This window comes from Pristiophorus japonicus, chromosome 1 (genome assembly GCF_044704955.1).
Source record: "Pristiophorus japonicus isolate sPriJap1 chromosome 1, sPriJap1.hap1, whole genome shotgun sequence".
Lineage (NCBI taxonomy): Eukaryota > Metazoa > Chordata > Chondrichthyes > Pristiophoridae > Pristiophorus > Pristiophorus japonicus.
Window position 1 is genome coordinate 150,054,964 of NC_091977.1, and position 24,692 is coordinate 150,079,655.

A 24,692-nucleotide genomic window follows, 5' to 3' on the forward strand; every position below is an offset into this window, starting at 1 on the left:
GGGAGCTGGCACCTGTGCTACCCTTTCCCTCTGAACTGGCTGCAGGCCACTCGTGCCTGATGACTTACCATGTGCAGATCCAGCCTCTATACTCCCCTTTAAAGTACGTCAGGCTGGTGGTTGCGAGTGTGAGATCAAGTAACTGTGTCTCCTTTTTCTCCATCACTCACCTCTTGCTCTTGCTGCACTGGCTAGCTAGGTTGAAGTTCTTGCGAATCTGAAAGGAAAAAGGCACAAGGGTAGGGTTGTGACGAGGGGAGGGGCGGAGAGCAAGATGCGCCTGCTTTTAAGTGAGAAGAGATTGTGGGATGAAGGGAAAGTAGAATATGAGGAGAAGAATTAGGTATGAGCATACCCTCATCTTCAATACTTACGACCTCGCCGATCACCACGGCCTCAGTGACATTCCCCCCTCCAATAATGTCAAGCACGGTCTCTTCGAGCTGGGTCAGGATATGCAGACTTGCCCATCCCCTGCCAGCTAGCTGCAGTTGTGAGCCACCTTTCCCTGCAAGATAAAGGGAAGTATGTCAGTGGGTGTGGTGCAGTGTGTTTGGGCGATGTGCTTGTCATGGTTGAATAGCTGGCAGTGTGTGCAAGGTGTGAGATGTGGATGTGAGGCTTGCAGCAATGGTAAGTGTGTGAAGCTCTGAATGTGAGTTATGTGTCATGATTGATTGAGATTGTTGGTACGTGAGTGATGGGAGTGAGGTGCATTAAGCAGAGTGTGAAACTATGGTGCAGTTGGTGGGAGACAGCGTTTGAAGATGCATTCACTAACCTTGACCACTCGTGAGAGGTTATTGAACTTCTTTCAGCACTGAATCCAGGTCCTCGAGCAAGACTGCTGGCAGTGATTGCTTCAGCTATCTGCTCTCACTGCCTCCTAACTGAGAGTCAGGAGGGCCTCCTGACCCACTGCGGATAGAAGACCTGTCTCCTCTGTTCTACCCCTACATGAAAGACCTCTAGTGTTGCGTTGGAGAAGCTTGGTGCCTTTTCTCTGCCCTGTTAAGCCATTAATGACAAAGGCTTCGTGGTCACTCTCTCTTTGAAGACTCTCATGGCCTGGGAGAGAAACTACAATGCAAGAGGATGGGTAAAAAAAAAAAGACCCAAATGGCCCTTCATGGAGGGTAAAATATTGTGAATAAAAAATTTTCTCCAAGAATTTAAGTCAACACAATCGCTAAAATAGTTCAATTAATATTTTACGAGATAGGCAACTAGCCCACACAAAGCCACACCATATTAATTATCACTTTCCCATAATCTATATTGCAGAAATTTATAATATATTGGAATAAATGCCACTCAACTTATTCAAAACTGACTAATTGCTTTTTTTAAAATCAAAAGATTTGCCATCATTGCACTGACGAGCACTTCCAGCAGCTGCTGAATGCAGAATGCACCTCACTTTTTAGTGGTGCAGACTGCCTTTAAAAGTAGAGGCTAGTTTTAAAAAGAGCTAGCCTTGCATGAACTTCAGCCCCCTGCTGAGCACTCAGCGCTGCTGGGCTGTACGCATCAATAATGATAATTAGCAGGCACCACAAATGTCACGTGCTGCCTGCATTACTTTCAACGGGCATGGGCCAATCACGCATCAAGATACCCGGCTCCTGTTTTCGAACCTAATTGAATTTTTAGCCAAATATCTGGTCATTATCACACTGCTGTTTGTGGGACCATGTGTAGAAATTGGTTGCAGTGTTTCCCACATTACAACAGTGACTACACTTCAAAAGTACTTAACTGGCTGTAAAGCACATTGGGACGTTCCGAGATCATGGAATGTGCTACATAAATGCAACTTCTTTCTTTCCTTCAATCTCAGCCACTGTACATAGTAAGGCAAAATTTGCAAGGTCTCTACTGGGCTACTGTTTTGCAGCAGCTGGTGGCTAGCCAATAATGACAAAGTCCTCCAGCGCAGTTTTCGGCCACCTGAGGAAAAGTGTTCAAAGATCAGGCCCTCAAATCTGCCACCAAGCTCATAGTCTACAGGGCTGTTGTGATACCCGCCCTCTTGTATGGCTCAGAGACATGGACCATGTACAGTAAACACCTCAAATTATTGGAGAAATACCATTAACAATGTCTCCGCAAGATCCTGCAAATCCCCTGGGAGGACAGATGCACCAACGTTTGCGTCCTCAACCAGGACAACATCCCCAGCATCGAAGCATTGACCACATTCGACCAGCTCCGCTGGGTGGGCCACAGTGTTCACATGCCTGACACAAGACTCCCAAAGCAAGCGCTCTACTCCGAACTCCTACACAGCAGGCGAGCCCAAGGTGGGCAGAGGAAATGTTTCAAGGATAGTCTCAAAGCCTCCTTGATAGAGTGCAACATCCCCACTGACATCTGGGAGTCCCTGGCCAAAGACTGCCTTAAGTGGAGGAAGTGCATCTGGAAGGGCACTGAGCACCTAGAGACTCATCGCCAAGAGCATGCAGAAACCAGGCGCAGGCAGCGGAAGGAGCATGTGGCAAACCAGTCCCATCCACCTTTCCTTCAACCACTGTCTGTCCCACCTGTGACAGAGACTGTAATTCCCATTTGGACTGTTCAGTCACCTAAGACTCATTTTTAGAGTGGAAGCTAGTCTTCCACGATTTCGAGGGACTGCCTATGACGATGATGAATGAATAATGTCAAAGGCTTCATGGTCACTCTCTCTTTTAAGACTCTCATGGCCTGGGAGAGAAACTACAATGCATGAGGATGGGTAAAAAAAGACCCAAATGGCCCTTCATGGAGGGTAAAATATTGTGAATAAAAAAATTCCCTCCAAAAATTTAAGTCAACACAATCGCTAAAATAGTTCAATTATATTTTACGAGAAAGGCAACTAGCCCGCACAAAGCCACACAATATTAATTGCCACTTTCCCATAATCTATATTGCAGAAATTTATAACATATTGGAATAAATGCCACTCAACTTATTCAAAACTGACTATTGCATTTTTTTAAATCAAAAGATTTGCCATGCGGCATTAAGCCATAGAAACCCAGGTTCAATCCCAAATCTATGCCGAGTTAGTAGACATTAACCAGGCAAACAGTTGGCACATTTCAGTGTTCCTCTACTTGGGGAGGGGCCGGAATGAGCTACAGTTCCCGTCGAACTGCTATCCAATCACTCTGCTAGAAAATACGGATGTGTAGATGTCAGGTAAGGTCAGGATTAGTTTTGGTTTTTATGCCCTCTTCCGGTGAATCACCTGCTGCCATTCATGGACTCAGATCACACAAAGAATAGCTACTTTGATGCAACCTCAAGGGTTGCCAGCACCTGTAGAACTATACCCCAGCAACAGTCATACCCTTCAGTATAGGAAGAAAAACGAAAACATTTATCTGCTGTACCCTAAGCCTCAAAGTTATGAGTGTTCATTTCGTGAAAATTATATTATCCGAGTATGCCAAAGGAAAAAAGGTGTATATTTCTCTTACTGCAAGAGTATGAAGGAGATAAATCCTCAAATAGTTAAGAGGCCAAAGTCGACGTCATTCTCGATGACCTACCAAATTCGCAACAGAGATACCAACACAATACCTGCACTTCATGCATTCAGACAAGATGTGTATTTGCTTGAACGTCTGCAGCAGGCTTTATATTTGTAAAAAGTACTGTACACTGTTTGCATCCAGATATCATAAGTCTATCAAGGAAAACTGAGAATCTGTGCGTAGTAACCATATCAAATCACGACAGATTAATTTTGGCTAATCGTTCAAGCAGAATTTTGAGGGAAATTATATGAACTGATTTTCCAGATAGATATCAAAATACATACAATTTAGCCTCACGATTAAAATAGACTGCAGCAAAAAAGAAATCACTGTAGTAAAATTCTAACATTATGTACTGCAGTTCAGCTGTACACAAATCTTTATATTCCTTCATAAGGCTTCATAAAAATTCTCCATTTTAAAAAAGAATTGTAATCCTAAAATGTCTGTGAATAAAGGTTTATAGTATACATTTACATGTGAGCACATGTCAGCCAGATTATAGTAATCGATGTGTTCTGTTACTGACACGCAGTGAGGAAAATCCTATTTGTTTTAAATGACAGTGAATAAATAGTTTAACAAGATTTCTGAGCGTTCAGTTCAAAGCGCAGATCTCAGCTGAGCTATTGTGTTGTTTCATACAAAAGAAATTGCAACAGCTGTTTTTCCTATCCATAAAATCCACTTCATGAAACAATTTACTCTGGCTAACATAGCCTCATTTCAGTTAAAATATCACACAAAGGGCATTTTTCCCTGTAGTAGGGTTTCCATCACACACCAAACCCAAGTTCCCAAATATGTTTTTTTTTTAAATCAGCAATGCAGCAATGTTAGCTCTTACGCAGTTTTTGGAGCTGAGGTTGCAGTCAACCACAAAAAGCACCACTCAGCAGCTATAAAGACACAGCATGGCATCATTAAAACTCAAATATTATATACCTAGAAGAGAGAAAACTGTGAAGACCACCAGATCTAGCAAAAAGGAAAAAGGGCAAATTGCAATTTTACCAACCTCTGCATCAAGATTCGGCAAGAACAACTGCATTATAACCTCAAAAGCTTATTCTCGAATCAAGGAATCTGCTTTAGTCTCTTTATTCATAACAGAAATAAACCAGGATTTAATTCAATATCTATCTCTACAATTTTTTAGGTTCCATTCTAGTTCCCTGAGAAACAGTCTTCTGCTTAAGCACCAACATCAATCCTTTTACAGAGTACAATGCCTCCTTCTTTCCCAACCCTCCTTTTCAGAGCAGGAAAGGCTGATGCACACAAAATAAAGCCATTATCTGATCTACTGTAATGGCAAATCCATTCAACAGTAAATACCAACAGAGTGTTGCAATTATATATAACCTACTGGCAATAAAACACAATAATTCTATTTTTTTTAAATTGATTTTCACCTACCCCATTTCTGAAGCAGTGCATACCTCCATTTTTTCACCCTTCCCTGTGTTAAAACACAAGTGAATACAGCCATTCCACTCACGTGTTCTCTTAATCATCCAATCATATTGCAGACAATCTCCTTTAGTTCTGGAGGATATTTGCTGGCCTTCATCCAGAAGATTACACAGCTGCTTCCCATAGTCAATTAAATCTCTGTCTGTATGAGTGGTAGAGGCTGCTTGCTGCAGCAGATGACTGGCACAGGGCCAATAGATCCAGGCGGCCAGAAGGTCACACCAGCTGTCACCATGGCTCGGAAGTGCCAGCAATTTACAAAACCAAAATCAGTGTGCATTAGCTCAAGTCAGCCTTCTCTCAGCTTTAACAAAGCACCAAAATCTAGCCACCAAGTTAGTATTCTAATTGGTTCAGAATGGCCAATTTAGCATAATAAAACCCATCTTTAAAGTGAGGTCTCGTAAAATTTATTAACTCTAATAAAGAAAGTGACAGCCTCAGGATGTCCACAGCTTCACAATAGGAGGCAGATTAAAAACAATCTAAGCAACACTGCTAAATCAACCTTTAGCTATTCAGTACCTTCCAAAAGGCAAAGGCCTTGGGTCAGAACGAGAAAACCAGTAAGGAGATACTGTACTGAACTATTCTACAGCTAACTATTGTGAAAGAAAATGCACAAGATAATGCAACATTGGACTCCTGCAATCTCTTAAAATAATTGCATTCTGAAGGAAGAAAGAAAATTGAACAAATACACCACTTTAAATTTCTATGCATCTCTATGAAGGATGAGAGGGGATCTCATAGAAACATCTAAGATTCTGACGGGACTGGACATGTTAGATGCGGGAAGAAGAATATTCCCGATGTTGGGGAAGTCCAGAACCAGGGGACATAGTTTTAGGATAAGGGGTAGGCCATTTAGGACTGAGATGAGGAGAAACTGCTTCACTCAGAGAGTTGTTAACCTGTGGAATTCCCTGCCGCAGAGAGTTGTTGATGCCAGTTCATTGGATATATTCAAGAGGGAGTTAGATATGGCCCTTACGGCTAAAGGGATTAAGGGGTATGGAGTGAAAGCAGGAAAGAGGTACTGAAGGAATGATCAGTCATGATCTTATTGAATGGCCTACTCCTGCACCTATTTTCTATGTTTCTATACTGTACAATATTTCCGCAGAGAATACGAAGTAATGTAATATATCATAATGTTAATTTAATCCTTCAAATGCCACAAACGTACACTTGTCTGAGCCATTTAAGGGTGTACATATCTACCACATTATCACAGGAATTCCCTCCATAAACCTCGCGCACTCTCTCCTCTTTTAAGATGCTCCTTAAAACATATCTCTTTGACCAAGCCTTTGGTCACCTGTCCTGATATCTCATGTCTTGGTGTCAAATTTTGTCTGATCACACATCTGTCAAGCACCTTTGTATGTTTTATTAATTTAAAGGTGCTATATAAATGCAAGCTGTTGTATCAAATCAATCTTTTAAGTCAGAAACAGAGAGAATAGGTGCAGGAGTAGGCCCTTCGAGCCTGCACCACCATTCAATAAGATCATGGCTGATCATTCCCTCAGTACCCCTTTCCTGCTTTCTCTCCATACACCTTGATCCCCTTAGCCATAAGGGCCATATCTAACTCCCTCTTGAATATATCCAATGAACTGGCATCAACAACTCTCTGCGGCAGGGAATTCCACAGGTTAACAACTCTCTGAGTGAAGACGTTTCTCCTCATCTCAAATGGCCTACCCTTTATCCTAAGACTATGTCCCCTGGTTCTGGACCCCCCCAACATCGTGAACATGCTTCCCGCATCTAACCTGTCCAGTCCCATCAGAATCTTATATATTTCGATGAGATCCCCTCTCATCCTTCTAAACTCCAGTGAATAAATGCCCAGTTGATCCAGTCTCTCCTCATATGACAGTCCAGCCATCCCTGGAATCAGTCTGGTGAATCTTCGTTGCACTCCCTCAATAGCAAGAACGTCCTTCCTCAGATTAGGAGACCAAAACTGAACACAATATTCCAGGTGAGGCCTCACTAAGGCCCTGTACAACTGCAGTAAGACCTCCCTGCTCCTATAAAATCCCCTAGCTATGAAGGCAGCATACCATTTGCCTTCTTCATCTCCTGCTGTACCTGCATACCCATTTTCAGTGACTGATGAACCATGACACCCAGGTCTCGTTGCACCTCCCCTTTTCCTAATCTGCCGCCATTCAGATAATATTCTGCCTTCGTGTTTTTGCCCCCAAAATGGATAACCTCACATTTATCCACATTATACTGCATCTGCCTACTCACCTAACCTGCCCAAGTCACCCTGCAGCCTCTTAGCGTCCCCCTCACAGCTCACACCGCCACCCAGTTTAGTATCATCTGCAAACTTGGAGATATTACACTCAATTCTTTCACCCAAATCGTTAATGTATAAAGAGCTGGGGTCCCAGGCTTTCATAATGGCGAGAAAATCAGTCTCCAAAGCCAGTTTTCAGCAAATGAAAAATTCTTTTTCTGAACTTGTTTTCACCTTCAAAACAGAGAGGCCTAGAAATTCATCTCGGTCAGTGGCACAAAATAGGGCAGTATAGGATTGGCTGCCTGTTATATGCAGCGCCTGATAGAGTTCCATTGACTGCAATTGACTGTATGGTAGAGGGTACTTTTTCTACTTATTATGAAATTTGCTGGCAAACCAAACTGTACAGTCAGCAGAATATGAAAGAGATTGAGAGCAAGCTAAGGAACCAAGATTAATTTAGTGGATGGTATGCTAATTTTCATTCAGTCACGTAATGTGTTTTTTTTTAAAAAGGCTGCGCACATGTGAAGAGGCTTGTGCATCTTTTTCTTAAATAAGAGATTTTTGTTGTTCTGTTTGCAACCAGACTGCCCAATTCAAAACCAGACAGATGATTAGCCTTGTGGGTGAGCTGAAGAATAGTAAATGGATTTTAAAGTAGTTGAATGCAAATCTTCACTTTCAGAGATGAAACTTGTGCACTCATGGTGAAGGGTAGTCATTACTGAAGATAGAAAAGAGAAAATGGATGTGATTACTAATTATTCACTAACAATATCCACTCACTGTGAAGCTGTTATCATTGGGTTATTCATGTTAATCGGCTGCATCTTCAGGGCTCTTCATTGTGTCAAACCAAGATATTCTAACTTTGTATACATCAGCACAATGTTTGTTGAGAAAAATCGAATAATTTGCATTAAGTTATGCTGATAGGGTTAGATGAACAGGACTGCGAGGAGGCTAGCATAGACTACTTGGGTTGACTGGCCTGTTTCTGTGCTGTAAATTCCATGTACAGGTTGAACGTCCGAAATCCGGAGTTCCAAAATTCGGAATGTTACGGATTCTGGACACTGTGGGGGGGGGGGGGGGGGGGGGGGGGGGGTCGTCTGGAAATTGGAAAATGTTTCAAAATCCGGACTCCCCCACCCCGCCCCCCCACCTCGGCGGCCCGACTTCGCCCCGGCTCCCTCCCTTCTCCCCCTTACCTTGGCTGCCAGACCCCACCTACCTTGACCCAGGCAAAGACGTTCCAAAATCCGGAACAGCCTCAGTCTTAAGGTTTCCGGATTTCGGACTCTCAACCTGTAATTTCAATTAAGAACATAAGAAATAGGAGCAGGAGTAGGCCATTTGGCCCCTCGAGCCTGCTCCGCCATTCAATAAGATTATGCCTGATCTGATCATGGACTGAGCTCCACTTCCCTGCCTGCTCCCCATAACCCTTTATTCCCTTATCGTTCAAAAATCTGTCTATCTCTGCCTTAAATATATTCAATTACCCACAACCTCCACAACTCTCTGGGCCAGAGAATTCCATAGATTTATAACCCTGAGAGAAGAAAGTTCTCCTCATCTCAGTTTTAAATGGGCGGTCCCCTTATTCTAAGACTATGTCCCCGAGTTTTAGTTTCCCCCATGACTGGAAATATCCTCTCTGCATCCACTTGTCGATCCTCTCATTATCTTATAAGTTTCAATAAGGTCATCCCTCATTCTTCTGAACTCCAATGTGTATAGGCACAACCTACTCAACCTATCCTCATAATTCAACTCCCTCATCTCCAGAATCAACCGAGTTAACCTTCTCTGAACAGCCTCCAATGCAAGTATAACCTCCAATGCAAGCATGACAGCCAGGATGTTGTCGGGTCCCATTGCCTTTGCTGTATCCAGTGCACTCAGTCGTTTCTTGATATCACTTGGAGTGAATCGAAATGGCTGAAGATTGGCCTCTGTGATGATGGGGATATCACAAGGAGGCCGATATGCATCATCCACTCGGCACCTCTGGCTGAAGATGGCTGCAAATGATTCAGCCTTGTCTTTTGCACTTGTGTGCTGGGCTCTGCCATCATGGAGGATGGGGATATTCATGGAGCCTCCTCCTCCCATTAGTTGTTTAATTGTCCTCTACCATGCACGACTGCATGTGGCAGGACTGCAGAGCTTTGATCGGATCTGTTGATTGAGAGATTGTGGCATGCGGCTTTCCCAGGTTGGTACCTTATTTTTAGGTATGCCTGGTGCTGCTCCTGGCATGCTCTACTGCACTCCTCATTGACTGATTCCCGGGATGGCATATGAGGAGAGACTGGATCGACTGGGCCTGTATTCACTGGAGTTTAGAAGGATGAGAGGGGATCTCATAGAAAAACACAAAATTCTGATGGGACTGGACAGGTTAGATGCAGGAAGAATGCTCCCAATGTTGGGGAAGTCCAGAACCAGGGGACATAATCTAAGGATAAGGGATAAGCCATTTGGGACTGAGATGAGGAGAAACTTCTTCACTCAGAGTTGTTAACCTGTGGAATTCCCTACCGCTGACAGTTGTTGATGCCAGTTCATTGGATATGTTCAAGAAGGAGTTAGATATGGCCCTTACGGCTAAAGGGATCAAGAGGTATAGAGAGAAAGCGGGAAAGGGGTACTGAGGGAATGATCAGCCATGATCTTATTGAATGGTGGTGCAGGCTCGAATGGCCCACTCCTGCACCTATTTTCTATGTTTCTATGAACCAGGATTGGTGTCCTGGCTTGATGGTAATGGTAGAGTGAGGGATATGCTAGGCCATGAGGTTGCAGATTATGGTGGAAAACAATTCTGCTGTTGCTGATGACCCACAGCGCTGCATGAATGCCCAGTTTTGAGCTGCTAGATCTGTTCTGAATATATCGCATTTAGCATGGTGGTAGTGCCACAGAGCATGATGTCAGGTGAGCTCAGTGTGAAGAGGGAACTTCAGCTGCACAAGGACAGTGCAGTGATGTCTGCTACCAATGTTGTCATGGACAGATGCATCTGATTGACGAAGACGAGATCATGTAGGTTTTTCCTTCGTGTCGGTTCTCTCACCACCTGCCGCAGGCCCAGCCTCGTCCTTCAGGATTCAGCCAGCTCGGTCAGTAGTGGTGCTACCGAGCCATTCTTGATGAAGGTCATTTAAGTCCCCCACCCAGAATACATTCTGTGCTCTTGCTTCCCTCAGTGCTTCTTCCAACCCTCACAGTGCTTCTTCCAAGTGGTGTTCAACATGGAGGAGTACTGATTCATCAGCTAAAGGCAGTAGGTGGTAATCAGCAGGAGGTTTCTTTGCCTATGCTTGGCCTGAAGTCTCGAGACTTTATGGGGTCCAGAGTCAATGTTGAGGGCCACTCCCTCTCGAATGTATACCACTGTGCCGCCACCCCATGGGACAGGACATACCCAGGGATGTTGTTGGATGGGTCTGGGAAAGGTATGATTCTGTGAATATGACTATGTTAGGCTGTTGCTTGACTAGTCTATGGGACAGCTCTCTCAATTTTGGCACAAGTCCCCAGATGTTAGTGAGGAGCACATTACAGAGTTGACTAGGCTGGGTGTGCCGTTGTCGTGTTCGAAGCGGCGCTGAGGTCAATGCTGGGTAGCCGTCCAGTTTTATTCTTATCGTTTCTTGTAGCAGTTTGTTACAACAGAGGGCAGTTAAGAGTCAACCACATCGCTGTGGACCTGATGTCACATACAGGCCAGACCAGGTAAGGATGGCAGATTTCCTTCCCTAAAGAACATTAATGAACCGGATGGGTTTTTAATGACAATCCAGTAGTTTCACAGTCACCATTACGGACACTAGCTTTTTATTCCAGATTTATTTAATTAACTGAATTTAAATTCCCTAGCTGCCGTAGAGGGATGTGAATTCATGTCCTTGGATCATTAATCTGAATTACTCGTCCTGTAATTTAACCACTGTGCTACCATTCCCTTACATATATATGTATATGTATATAAACACAAGAACAATTTTTAACTGGAAAAATGCACGACAGTAACAAGCTGAAAAGATAAACAATGTAAAGTGGTAAAAATAGCACTCATGAAACACAGCACAGGAACACTGTTCCTTGGTGGAGGACAAAAAATGAACTGTGGTTCAAATCTGTGCACAAGAAATTGTATTGTGTGGTGTTGATTGTCACTACTGCTGAATCGTGTGCTCACATGTTGCAAGAACACACATCCTCAGATCAGTACCACTCCAATTCAGCCATGTCTGTCATGCCCAACCAGTTCAAAAAAATTGTAAATACTACATGAAGTTCAGTAAAGCTATTACAACACCTATTGGCCATGATTTGTGTCTGCTTTGCCTTTCATTGAAATGCAACATGATTATTTATCAGATTTATCTTAGCTTCTTGTCCTGTACCCATATGGAGCAACTTCATCACGCCAAGGATTTATAGTAAAGATTGAGAAGAAGTGCAGATATATATATTTTTTTATTTAATCTACCAGCCTTCGCCAGCTCAATTGTGCAGTTCAACTCAACATCCCACCTTCAAATTATACTCGCCACAAATCTAATTCCCAGGCAATACGTAGAATTGTGCTCGACATGCCAAACAGAGAGGCGTCCTGCTGCAGGCTGGCACAGCAGCGATAAACATTTGTTAAAGCGGAGTTCTTAAGCACTTCTGAAAGGAAATTAGATTGTTGCTTGAAAATCATTTTTTTTTTTTTTTTAAAAAGGATATGGGGAACAAGTAGGAACAACGATTAAACTAGGTGGCTTCTGTAGAGTAAATCTTTGGCTCAGACTTGAAGGGCTCAATGGCCTTTTCATGGGGCACAGAAGCAGGCTTTGCCAATACCAGAACATTGTGTGGCTTGGGTCCTACTCCAGCAGAAACAGGGATACTGGACACAGCTTAAAAACATCTACAATACAACACATAATAACCTGAAGAAATTGGTGCCAAGTGCAGTTTAATTTTAGTTTACTTACAATTTTAATATCTTAACTTTGAAAACATTCACAAAACATTACTACAGGCTGTTATAGCAGAGCTGAGTTCTCAGATTTTGTAACGACAATTGAGTGTCCGTTAAATGCGTTTCAAAACTAATCCTGTTATCTTATAACATTTAACAGGGGTAGAAGGAGTTCAGCCTCAAACTTTCAATTTACCAGACAGAAAGTCACAGGTTAAAACAAAAGAAGACATTTTCTTAGTTAATGGATTCAAGACACTAAAACAATCTGATTAAAAATACATTTTTATGCAAATAAGACAGCTTTCACAAAATGGATTTCTTTAAAACAGTTTCAATTGAAACATTTCCAGTTACTGTAGGTCTTATTCTGTCTCTACTTCTGATTCGCAGTTCATTTAACAGAAATGGTGGGAAATGCTTTGTGGAATGCTTCCAATAACTAAGTTCCCAGCAGTCTCATTCAGTAAAGTAATTTCTAAATTATCACTTAAGAATACAACCTTTATAAAAGGGAAACACAAAGTATGTTGTATAGGACTTAATGAATGAGCAAGTAAATTGCCGCAGTATTACAATTGCTTCAACAAAACTGCAGTAATTTGACAACAGCTGGCAGTTTAGCAACTGCATATTTTTTCCTTCAAGTCCTTAAGAAAATGTAACAAGGTGTGTGCAGTGTCACTGAAAGAAGTGTCATGTGTACAAATTGATTTTTAATTTTGATAACTATAAAGTATCCATCTGCCACAAGTTCAACAATACTTTTATAAATGTAAACTATGAACCACTTCGCCGCTGACTGCAAATTGTGGGTCATTAATCCAGGGATGAGTCAATTGACTGCATGGTGTAAGATTCCACAAACTGGTTTGCCTAGCTTTAATAGATAATGCCTAGCCCAGAAACAAATAAATCCTTGGTCCGAGGGGCTGTGTAAATTGACTTCATTTAAAAAACAAATCAAACTCATTCCCAAATCCTTTGTGAAAAAAATTCCAAAATGTACAAATCAAATTTGTATTAAAATCAAAAAGCATTTAAAATCAAAAGTATTCTCATTTCTAGTGAGAACAAAGAATATTTTGAATTAGAAAATAAAGAAAAGCTGGCACAGATGGCTAATCAATACTATCACCTATTACACATTCTCACACACCCTCTCGGTTTAAAAAATACTCATGATATTTACCTCAATAAACTTTTTGAAATTTTTCCTCTCGCTTTTCTTCAAATAATTCTGAAAAAACAACCAGGTACTGTTAGAGGCTAAAAGGAAACATTTTATTAATTGGGCTGACAAAATACTGCTGATGCAGACTGAGAATTGTGCACACTGCACATATGCAGACTGCAGGATCTGCCTTTAGCTAATCATCACAGCTCTGGACAAAAATCTCAAGTCGATGTCCAGGCTTTTGAGAGGCGAACGGACCTTCAAGTAAACGTTTCAGAAAGTGGTACTAAAACACAGCTCTGTAGTTAAGTTTAATTATGGAATGAAATATGTAATTTTTGAACTTATTATGCTACAGAGGGAAAAAAAATGGCATCTTTCGATTATTGATATCCTGGCTGGTTATTTAGGCTTAGTTACTTTCATAAGTTTATATTCATTTCTCATTGCTAGTTTTCTCGCCACTTTTGATGCATGCATTTCCTACCTTACTGTTTTGATTTGCTGCTGTTTCAATTTGAACGAACCAACAAAGTGCGACTGAGAAAGTATGATGTTGCACCAAGTAATTGATATAATTAGTGGGAGGGCGCAAATACACAAGATGGTTACTATATTAGACATTAGGGTCCAAGTTTCCACAGGATAAAAAACGGGCGCTCCTCCGAGCTGGTCGCCCATTTTTCGCGCCTAAAACGGCGCCAGAAAAAAAATGCGCTATTCTCGAGCGCTTTGCAGCTCCTTGTCTGTTTGGCGCGGCGCCCAGGGGGGGCGGAGCCTACACTCGCGCCGATTTTGTACGTGGGAGGGGGCGGGTACTATTTAAATTAGTTTTTTTCCTGCCGGCAACGCTGCGCGTGCGCGTTGGAGCGTTCGCACACGCTCAGTGTGAAAAAAAACATTGGCACTCGGCCATTTTTGTAGTTCTTTGTAGCTGTTTAATTTTTGAACATTTTTTAATAAAATCACATTGCCATCAGCACATCAGCACTGAGGCTTCCCTTCCCCTCCACGGCAACAAACGGCTGTCTCCTTCCCCTCCCTCCCCTCCCTCCCTCCACGGCAACAAGCCGCTGTCTCCTTCCCCTCCCTCCACGGCAACAAGCCGCTGTCTCCTTCCCCTCCCTCCCCTGCGCGGCAACAAGCCGCTGTCTCCTTCCCCTCCCTCCCCTCCGCGGCAACAAGCCGCTGTCGCCTTCCCCTCCCTCCCCTGCGCGGCAACAAGCCGCTGTCTCCTTCCCCTCCCTCCCCTGCGCGGCAACAAGCCGCTGTCTCCTTCCCCTCCCTCCCCTGCGCAGCAACAAGCCGCTGTTTCCTTCCCCTCCCTCCCCTGCGCGGCAACAAACGGCGGTTTCCTTCGAACGATGGCTGAAGCACTTTCACACAGGTAGGAAGATGGTTTATTTAATCTTTTCTTTGCTTACAAATGTTTATTCAGGTTGGATTTATTTGTATAATATTTGTAGAAGTATAAATAAGGATTGATTGTAGAATTTAATGAGTTCCCTTCCCCGCCCCCTCCCCCCCCACCTCGTTCTGAACGCCTAATTTGTAACCTGCGCCTGATTTTTTAATGTGTACAACAGGTTTTTTCAGTTCTACAAAAATCTTCACTTGCTCCATTCTACTTTAGTTTGGAGTACGTTTTCACTGTGGAAACTTTGAAATCAGGCGTCAGTGGCCGGACACGCCCCCTTTTGAAGAAAAAATTCTGTTCTAAAGTAGAACTGTTCTACCTCACTAGAACTGCAGAAAAAAAATGTGGAGAATTGCGATTTCTAAGATAGTCCGTTCTCCACCAGTTGCTCCTAAAAATCAGGCACAAATCATGTGGAAATTTGGGCCCATTACTTTTGAAACTGGCCGCAACTTCGGGATGGTATGCGGAAATCCTGAAGTTGCGGTCTGTCATTCGTAGCTCTGAAACAGGCTGCCCTGTGCCCCACCTAACAAAGTCGGCAATCTGTGTAAATACCCAAATCAAGGAAACTGACAAAAACTACAGTTCTTCCGCAATAAGTATGCTGTTAAATTCCACACTAAAAGTTAGACCCAAAGGGATTAGCTGTAATGGATTTTAACAGCATTATTACTGCTAAACAAGTGTTAATGGCCTGGAAAACTAATTTTAATTCTGCAAAATGTGAAATTTGTCCATTTTAATGAAAAATATATATTTTAAACTTTTCCAAAAAAATTGTTTTTAATTTCTCCGTAAAGTTTGGCTATCTTTGTTTCAGGTTTGCCTTTTCCCCCATGTGAGAACCCCAATCTTTCTTTTGCTCTCTCTAACATTTTTTAAGAGTTAGGTTTTTAAGAGCTTATTCACTTCCTTGTTCGCTGTCTGTAAGAATTCTGCGTTCGATTGGCTGCTTAGACAGCTTATTGACGTGACGTCACAGCAGTTTGCACAAGGGGATCCCCACTATACTTTGTTAATTTGAATTGAAAGTCGGAAAACCTGAAGCTCTCGACACGGGGATTACAAGATCCTTGTACAATGCATACTTGAGGACCAGTCCACTGACTGCAAATTCCGACAGGCTGTTTATAAGGACAGGAAAATTGTACCATTCATTGCAAAATACATTATCCTGCTTCTAAAATGAAATTATGTCCCTCTAAGGCTATACAGTATATTTACTGTTAAGTAAACACTATGCAAGTTTAATGTTTAATGGCTCTTCAAGCTGCGGGTCAGGATCCAGGCTTGCTTTTTGTTTATCAGTGTGACTCGTAAGATCAGTCATGATCAGACATTCTAGCTACTGGTCATTTACCGTATTTTCAATCGTAGGGGGCTTGGTACATTTCACAGGACGGCCTTTGTTTCTTTATACTTTTTTGTAAGCAGATACAGAGCTTAGTACGACTTCAGCGCACTCATTGCTGGTCTCCCACTATCCATTGTATTCAAACTAATGCTGCAACATATCCTGTCCTGTAGCAAGTTCTATTTGTCTATCTACCCCATCTCAGTAGCCTCGATTAGTTCACTGTGCCCAACACATTAAATTTAAAGTTCTCATCTTCATTTGTAAATCCTCCAATTGCACTGCCCTACATCTCTGCTCCAGCCCTATATCCTCCCACCCAAAAGCACTGCTCCTCTGATTCTCTCCTCCTGTACGTGTCCCTCATTTTGCCATACTATTGGTAGCACAGCCTCCATTAAAAACCTTCCCAAAATTCCTCTTTGACCAGCTTTGGTCACCCGAATCTCTGCCTTCCTTGTCAGCACAAGTCCCCTTTATGTCATCTGTGAAGCACTGTGGAATTTTTCTTACATTAAGTATCGAAGCATGCCCAAGTTGTTGTTGTGACACTTAACCAAGTGTAAATGTACTGGAAATTGCACGAGATACACGGTTTTATATCGCTAATTGATCTCCATTCCTCGTAGGAAGCTGGAAGACATGGTATTGTTTAAAGTGCATCTTTCGTGGTGTTGTTCATGGTAAATAAGGCGGCTGTTGGGAAGAGGTATTGCTATATTTGTAATAATTTAGTGCTGGGTATGGGAACAGGGAAGTTAATTGTTGTGGGGATGTGGTGTGTATCTTGGATTGATGAGAATGTGACCACTTGTCACATCAGAGTATGTACCCTTTAACCCCACTCTTAGGGCCCAAGTTTCCACATGATTTGCGCCTGATTTTTAGGAGCAACTGGTGGAGAACGGACTATCTTAGAAATCGCAATTCTCCACATTTTTTTTTTCTGCAGTTCGAGTCAGTTAGAACAGTTTCACTTTAGAACAGAATTTTTTCTTCAAAAGGGGGCGTGTCCGGCCACTGACGCCTGATTTCAAAGTTTCCACAGTGAAAACGTACTCCAAACTAACAGAATGGAGCAAGTGAAGATTTTTGTAGAACTGAAAAAACCTTGTCTACACATTAAAAAATCAGGCGCAGGTTACAAATTAGGCGTCCAGAACGAGGTGTGGGGGGGGGGGGGGCGGGAAAAGAGAAGTCATTAAATTCTATAATAAATCCTTATTTATACTTATACAAATAAATCCAACCTGAATAAACATTTATAAGCAAAGAAAAGATTAAATAATCCATCTGTGAGAGGGGAGCGACCTGTCAAAAGCCCAGCGGGAGATCGAGAGCCAGCGGCAGTTGGTGAGAGGGGAGCGACCTGTCAAAAGCCCAGCGGGAGATCGAGAGCCAGCGGCAGTTGGTGAGAGGGGAGCGACCTGTCAAAAGCCCAGCGGGAGATCGAGAGCCAGCGGCAATTGGTGAGAGGGGAGCGACCTGTCAAAAGCCCAGCGGGAGATCGAGAGCCAGCGGCAGTTGGTGAGAGGGGAGCGACCTGTCAAAAGCCCAGCGGGAGATCGAGAGCCAGCGGCAATTGGTGAGAGGGGAGCGACCTGTCAAAAGCCCAGCGGGAGATCGAGAGCCAGCGGCAGTTGGTGAGAGGGGAGCGACCTGTCAAAAGCCCAGCGGGAGATCGAGAGCCAGCGGCAGTTGGTGAGAGGGGAGCGACCTGTCAAAAGCCCAGCGGGAGATCGAGAGCCAGCGGCAGTTGGTGAGAGGGGAGCGACCTGTCAAAAGCCCAGCGGGAGATCGAGAGCCAGCGGCAGTTGGTGAGAGGGGAGCGACCTGTCAAAAGCCCAGCGGGAGATCGAGAGCCAGCGGCAATTGGTGAGAGGGGAGCGACCTGTCAAAAGCCCAGCGGGAGATCGAGAGCCAGCGGCAATTGGTGAGAGGGGAGCGACCTGTCAAAAGCATACTGGTGCAGCTACAGCGGGAGAGAAAGCAAAATAGAAGTAGAAAGTAATCAAAAAGTGACAGCCAATGGGGTAAGTGATTGGCTGGTGATTGGTGAGTAGCTTTTCTTTTATTTTTTATATCAGTAAGTGAACTATAACATTGTTATTACCAATTTAAGGGTATCTAAGGTTAAGACATGGCAGGAGAGCTCGGTCATGTGATATGCTCCTCCTGTACCATGTGGGAACTCGGGGACACTTCCGGTGTCCCTGACGACTACGTGTGTGGGAAGTGTATCCGCCTCGAGCTCTTGACGGTCCGCGTTGCGGAATTGGAGCTGAAGGTGGATTCACTCTGGAGCATCCACGATGCTGAGAATGACGTGAGTATCACGTGTAGTGAGTTGGTCTTACCGCAGGAGAAGGGTCCACAGCCAGATAGGGAATGGAAGACCAACAGGAAGAGCAGTGCAAGAAAGATAGTGCAGGAGTCCCCTGTGGTCATCCCCCTGCAAAACAGATACACTGCTTTGAGTACTGTTGGGGAGGATGACTCATCAGGGGAGGGCAGCAGCAGCCAAGTTCATGGCACCGTAGGTGGCTCTGCTGCAAAGGAGGGCAGGAAAAAGAGTGGGAGCGCGATAGTGATAGGGGATTCGATGGTGAGGGGAATAGATAGGCGTTTCTGCGGACGCAACCGAGACTCCAGGATGGTATGTTGCCTCCCTGGTGCAAGGGTCAAGGATGTCTCGGAGCGGGTGCAGGACATTCTGAAATGGGAGGGAGAACAGCCAGTTGTCGTGGTGCACATTGGTACCAACGACATAGGTAAAAAAAGGGATGAGGTCCTACGAAAAGAATTTAAGGAGCTAGGAGCTAAATTAAAAAGTAGGACCTCAAAAGTAGTAATCTCGGGATTGCTACCAGTGCCACGTGCTACTCAGAGTAGGAATCGCAGGATAGCGCAGATGAATACATGGCTTGAGCAGTGGTGCAGCAGGGAGGGATTCAAATTCTTGGGGCATTGGAACCGGTTCTGGGGGAGGTGGGACCAGTACAAACCGGACGGTCTGCACCTGGGCAGGTCCGGAACCAATGTCCTAGGGGGAGTGTTTGCTAGTGCTGTTGGGGAGGAGTTAAACTAATATTGCAGGGGGATGGGAACCTATACAGGGAGACAGAGGGAGACAAAAAGGAGGCAAAAGCAAAAGACAGAAAGGAGATGAGGAAAAGTGGAGGGCAGAGAAACCCAAGGCAAAGAACAAAAAGGGCCACTGTACAGCAAAATTCTAAAAGGACAAAGGGTGTTAAAAAAGCAAGCCTGAAGGCTTTGTGTCTTAATGCAAGGAGTATCCGCAATTAGGTGGATGAATTAATTGTGCAAATAGATGTTAACAAATATGATGTGATTGGGATTACGGAGACGTGGCTCCAGGATGATCAAGGCTGGGAACTCAACATCCAGGGGTATTCAACATTCAGGAAGGATAGAATAAAAGGAAAAGGAGGTGGGGTAGCATTGCTGGTTAAAGAGGAGATTAATGCAATAGTTAGGAAAGACATTAGCTTGGATGATGTGGAATCTATATGGGTAGAGCTGCAGAACACTAAAGGGCAAAAATCGTTAGTGGGAGTTGTGTACAGACCTCCAAACAGTAGTAGTGATGTTGGGGAGGGCATCAAACAGGAAATTAGGAGTGCATGCAATAAAGGTGCAGCAGTTATAATGGGTGACTTTAATATGCACATAGATTGGGCTAGCCAAACTGGAAGCAATACGGTGGAGGAGGATTTCCTGGAATGCATAAGGGATGGTTTTCTAGACCAATATGTCGAGGAACCAACTAGGGGGGAGGCCATCTTAGACTGAGTGTTGTGTAATGAGAGAGGATTAATTAGCAATCTCATTGTGCGAGGCCCCTTGGGGAAGAGTGACCATAATATGGTGGAATTCTGCATTAGGATGGAGAATGAAACAGTTAATTCAGAGACCATGGTCCAGAACTTAAAGAAGGGTAACTTTGAAGGTATGAGGCATGAATTGGCTAAGATAGATTGGCTAATGATACTTAAGGGGTTGACTGTGGATGGGCAATGGCAGACATTTAGAGAACGCATGGATGAATTACAACAATTGTACATTCCTGTCTGGCGTAAAAATAAAAAAGGGAAGGTGGCTCAACCGTGGCTATCTAGGGAAATCAGGGATAGTATTAAAGCCAAGGAAGTGGCATACAAATTGGCCAGAAATAGCAGCGAACCTGGGGACTGGGAGAAATTTAGAACTCAGCAGAGGAGGACAAAGGGTTTGATTAGGGTAGGGAAAATGGAGTACGAGAAGAAGCTTGCAGGGAACATTAAGGCGGATTGCAAAAGTTTCTATAGGTATGTAAAGAGAAAGAGGTTAGTAAAGACAAACGTAGGTCCCCTGCAGTCAGAATCAGGGGAAGTCATAACGGGGAACAAAGAAATGGCAGACCAATTGAACAAGTACTTTGGTTCAGTATTCACTAAGGAGGACACAAACAACCTTCCGGATATAAAAGTGGTCAGAGGGTCTATTAAGGAGGAGGAACTGAGGGAAATCTTTATTAGTCGGGAAATTGTGTTGGGGAAATTGATGGGATTGAGGGCCGATAAATCCCCAGGGCCTGATGGACTGCATCCCAGAGTACTTAAGGAGGTGGCCTTGGAAATAGCGGACGCATTGACAGTCATTTTCCAACATTCCATTGACTCTGGATCAGTTCCTATCGAGTGGAGGGTAGCCAATGTAACCCCACTTTTTAAAAAAGGAGGGAGAGAGAAAGCAGGGAATTATAGACCAGTCAGCCTGACCTCAGTAGTGGGTAAAATGATGGAATCAATTATTAAGGATGTCATAGCAGCGCATTTGGAAAATGGTGACATAATAGGTCCAAGTCAGCATGGATTTGTAAAAGGGAGATCATGCTTGACAAATCTTCTGGAATTTTTTGAGGATGTTTCCAATAAAGTGGACAAAGGAGTACCAGTTGATGTGGTATATTTGGACTTTCAGAAGGCTTTCGACAAGGTCCCACACAGGAGATTAATGTGCAAAGTTAAAGCACATGGGATTGGGGGTAGTGTGCTGACGTGGATTGAGAACTGGTTGTCAGACAGGAAGCAAAGAGTAGGAGTAAAAGGGTACTTTTCGGAATGGCAGGCAGTGACTAGTGGGGTACCGCAGGGTTCTGTGCTGGGGCCCCAGCTGTTTACATTGTACATTAATGATTTAGACGAGGGGATTAAATGTAGTATCTCCAAATTTGCGGATGACACTAAGTTGGGTGGCAGTGTGAGCTGCGAGGAGGATGCTATGAGGCTACAGAGTGACTTGGATAGGTTAGGTGAGTGGGCAAATGCGTGGCAGATGAAGTATAATGTGGATAAATGTGAGGTTATCCACTTTGGTGGTAAAAACAGAGAGACAGACTATTATCTGAATGGTGACAGATTAGGAAAAGGGAAGGTGCAACGAGACCTGGGTGTCATGGTACATCAGTCATTGAAGGTTGGCATGCAGGTACAGCAGGCGGTTAAGAAAGCAAATGGCATGTTGGCCTTCATAGCGAGGGGATTTGAGTACAGGGGCAGGGAGGTGTTGCTACAGTTGTACAGGGCCTTGGTGAGGCCACACCTGGAGTATTGTGTACAGTTTTGGTCTCCTAACTTGAGGAAGGACATACTTGCTGTTGAGGGAGTGCAGCGAAGATTCACCAGACTGATTCCCGGGATGGTGGGACTGACCTATCAAGAAAGACTGAATCAACTGGGCTTGTATTCACTGGAGTTCAGAAGAGTGAGAGGGGACCTCATAGAAACGTTTAAAATTCTGACGGGTTTGGACAGGTTGGATGCAGGAAGAATGTTCCCAATGTTGGGGAAGTCCAGAACCAGGGGTCACAGTCTAAGGATAAGGGGTAAGCCATTTAGGACCGAGATAAGGAGAAACTTCTTCACCCAGAGAGTGGTGAACCTGTGGAATTCTCTACCACAGGAAGTAGTTGAGGCCAATTCACTAAATATATTCAAAAGGGAGTTAGATGAAGTCCTTACTACTCGGGGGATCAAGGGGTATGGCGAGAAAGCAGGAAGGGGGTACTGAAGTTTCATGTTCAGCCATGAACTCGTTGAATGGCGGTGCAGGCTAGAAGGGCTGAATGGCCTGCTCCTGCACCTATTTTCTATGTTTCTATGTTTTTACCTGTGTGAAAGTGCTTCAGCCAGGGAGAATTGAGGCAGCCGTTCGTTCCCGCGGGGGGCAGAGGAGGCAACCGTTCGTTCCCGCGGGAGGGGGGGGGGGGGGAGGAAGCCGTTCCCGATGGCGGGCGGGCAGGGGGGGGGGGGGGCGGGACAGCTGCCTCAACTTTGAGGCTTCCTGCAGCCTTCTCACTGCTGCAAGAAGCCTCAGTGCTGATGGCAATGTGCTTTTATTAAAAAATGTTCAAAAATTAAACAGCTACAAAGAACTACAAAAATGGCCGAGTGCCAATGTTTCCTTCACACTGCCCTCGATGGGTTTCAGCCAACGCGCACGCGCAGGGTTGCCGGCAGGAAAAAAACTAATTTAAATGGTACCCGCCCCCTCCCACTTACAAAATCGGCGCGAGTGGTAGGCTCCGCCCCCTGGGCGCCGCGCCAAACAGACATGGAGCTGCAGAGCGCTCCAGAATCGCGTGTTTTTTATCCGGTGCCGTTTTCGGCATGAAAAACGGGCGCCCAGCTCGGAGGGGCGCCCGTTTTTTATCGTGTGGAAACTTGGGCCAATAGTCTCCGACCGCCCGATCAATTTCCAGCCCAAGTCAAAAGTACCTCCAATACCATGCGCTCTCAGTTTTGTTAACAGTCTCTTATGCAGAACTTTATCAAATGCCTTCTGGAAATCCAAACAGATAACATCCATAGACACTCACTTATCCATCCTATTAGTGACCTCCTCAAAAAATGTATATGGATTAGTCAAACATGACTTACAACTGCATTATCAAATTCCCAACTGCCTATCCTTTGACTCCAATTTGACACGATACTTTGGCAGCCATCAATCTGCTGAACTCACCTCCATCTTCGATACCCTTATCCCCAGCAAACTTTCACTTTGTTACTGGCTCTACTTGGTATAGCCCTTATCTTAGCTCTCAAGTCCAAGGAGAACATACATAAGTGTATCTGACGTTCAGCAGGTTTAACCATCCGTCACCAGATCTGGCTACAGCAACAAGCAATATCAGGCATCACTCGCCTCTGCTAAAAATGCCTGCTACACCAGAATTATCCTGGAGCAAAGATAAACCCAACTTCTTTTCTCTACTACTAACAGTTTTCTTAAATCACTCTCCCCTCCACCCACATTTCCAATTATAGCGAGGAACCCATGGACTTCCTTGTCACTAAGATTGAGAGCATCCGTGTAGTTACTTCTGCTGCCTTCCCCTTGCCCACCAAGCCAATTCTTTCCACAAGCAACCCCCTTCCCAACCCCTGATTCTGCCTATCTCTAGTTTCTCCCATGCTCTCTCATCTCGGCCCTCAGACTCACCTTCTGATCCCTTGAATCCATTTCCATAAAATGCTGATCCCCCATTTCCTTTCTTGGCCCCCATGCTAGCTGATGTTGTAAATAGTCCTCTCTCTTTCCAAACAGTCATCATCACCCCACCATTTCTTTAGAAATCCATCCCCAACCTCTTTTTCTCTGTCTTTAGAAACAACCACCGCATCTCCAATCTCCCTTTGCTCTCCAAAGTCCTTGCACGTGTCGTTGTCTCCCATATCCAGACCCACCTTTCCTACAACTCTGTTTGAATCTTTCCAATAGCACTGGAACAGCCCTATTCAAAGTCACAAATGACATCCTTTGTGACTGTGACTATGGTGAACTTTCCCTCCTCATCCGCTATGCAGCTCAGCCTCACCATCCGCCTCTAATGCCTCTCCTCCACTGTACAATCCAGTGTGGTTGTCCTTGAATGGTTCCACTCTTATCTATAGATCATAGCCAGACCATCTCCAGCAATAGCTTCTCTTCTCACCCTAACTGCCAACTCTGGTTGGGCGTATTCCTGGAAAAAAAAGCCTTGCATTTATATAGCACCTTTCACGATCACCAGACGACTCATAGCACTTTACAGCCAATTAAGTACTTTTGGAGTGTAATCACTGTTGTAATGTGGGAAACGTGGCAGCCAATTTGCACATAGCAAGCTCCCACAAACAGCAATGTGATAATTACCAGATAATCTGTTTTTATGTTATGTTGATCGAGGGATAAATATTGACCAGGACACCAGGGATAACTCCCCTGGCTCTTCTTCGAAATAGTGCCATGGGATCTTTTACGTCCACCTGAGAGAGCAGACGGTTTAAACGTCTCATTCAAAAGACGGCGCCTCCGACAGTGCAGCACTCCTCAGCACTGCGCTGCAGTGTCAGCCTGGATTTATGTGTTCAAGTTCCTGGAGTGGGACTTGAACCCACAACGTTCTGACTCAGAGGGGAGTGTGCGACCCACTGAGCCACAG

At 44.2% G+C, this 24,692-nt stretch overlaps 1 protein-coding gene across 9 annotated transcripts in view; it reads right to left on the minus strand.

Moving 5' to 3' along the window:
- The window catches only part of apc (APC regulator of WNT signaling pathway), a 388,865-nt gene that overhangs the window by 294,592 nt on the left and 69,581 nt on the right, over window positions 1-24,692 (minus strand). For 6 of the 9 annotated variants that reach the window (XM_070883858.1, XM_070883839.1, XM_070883829.1 and 3 more), the window contains one exon: window positions 13,446-13,493. The exons of the other annotated variants lie outside the window; for them this stretch is intronic. The gene's annotated coding sequence lies outside the window, so the exon portion shown is untranslated. The remainder of the gene's footprint in view (window positions 1-13,445; window positions 13,494-24,692) is intronic. 9 annotated transcript variants of the gene reach the window in all.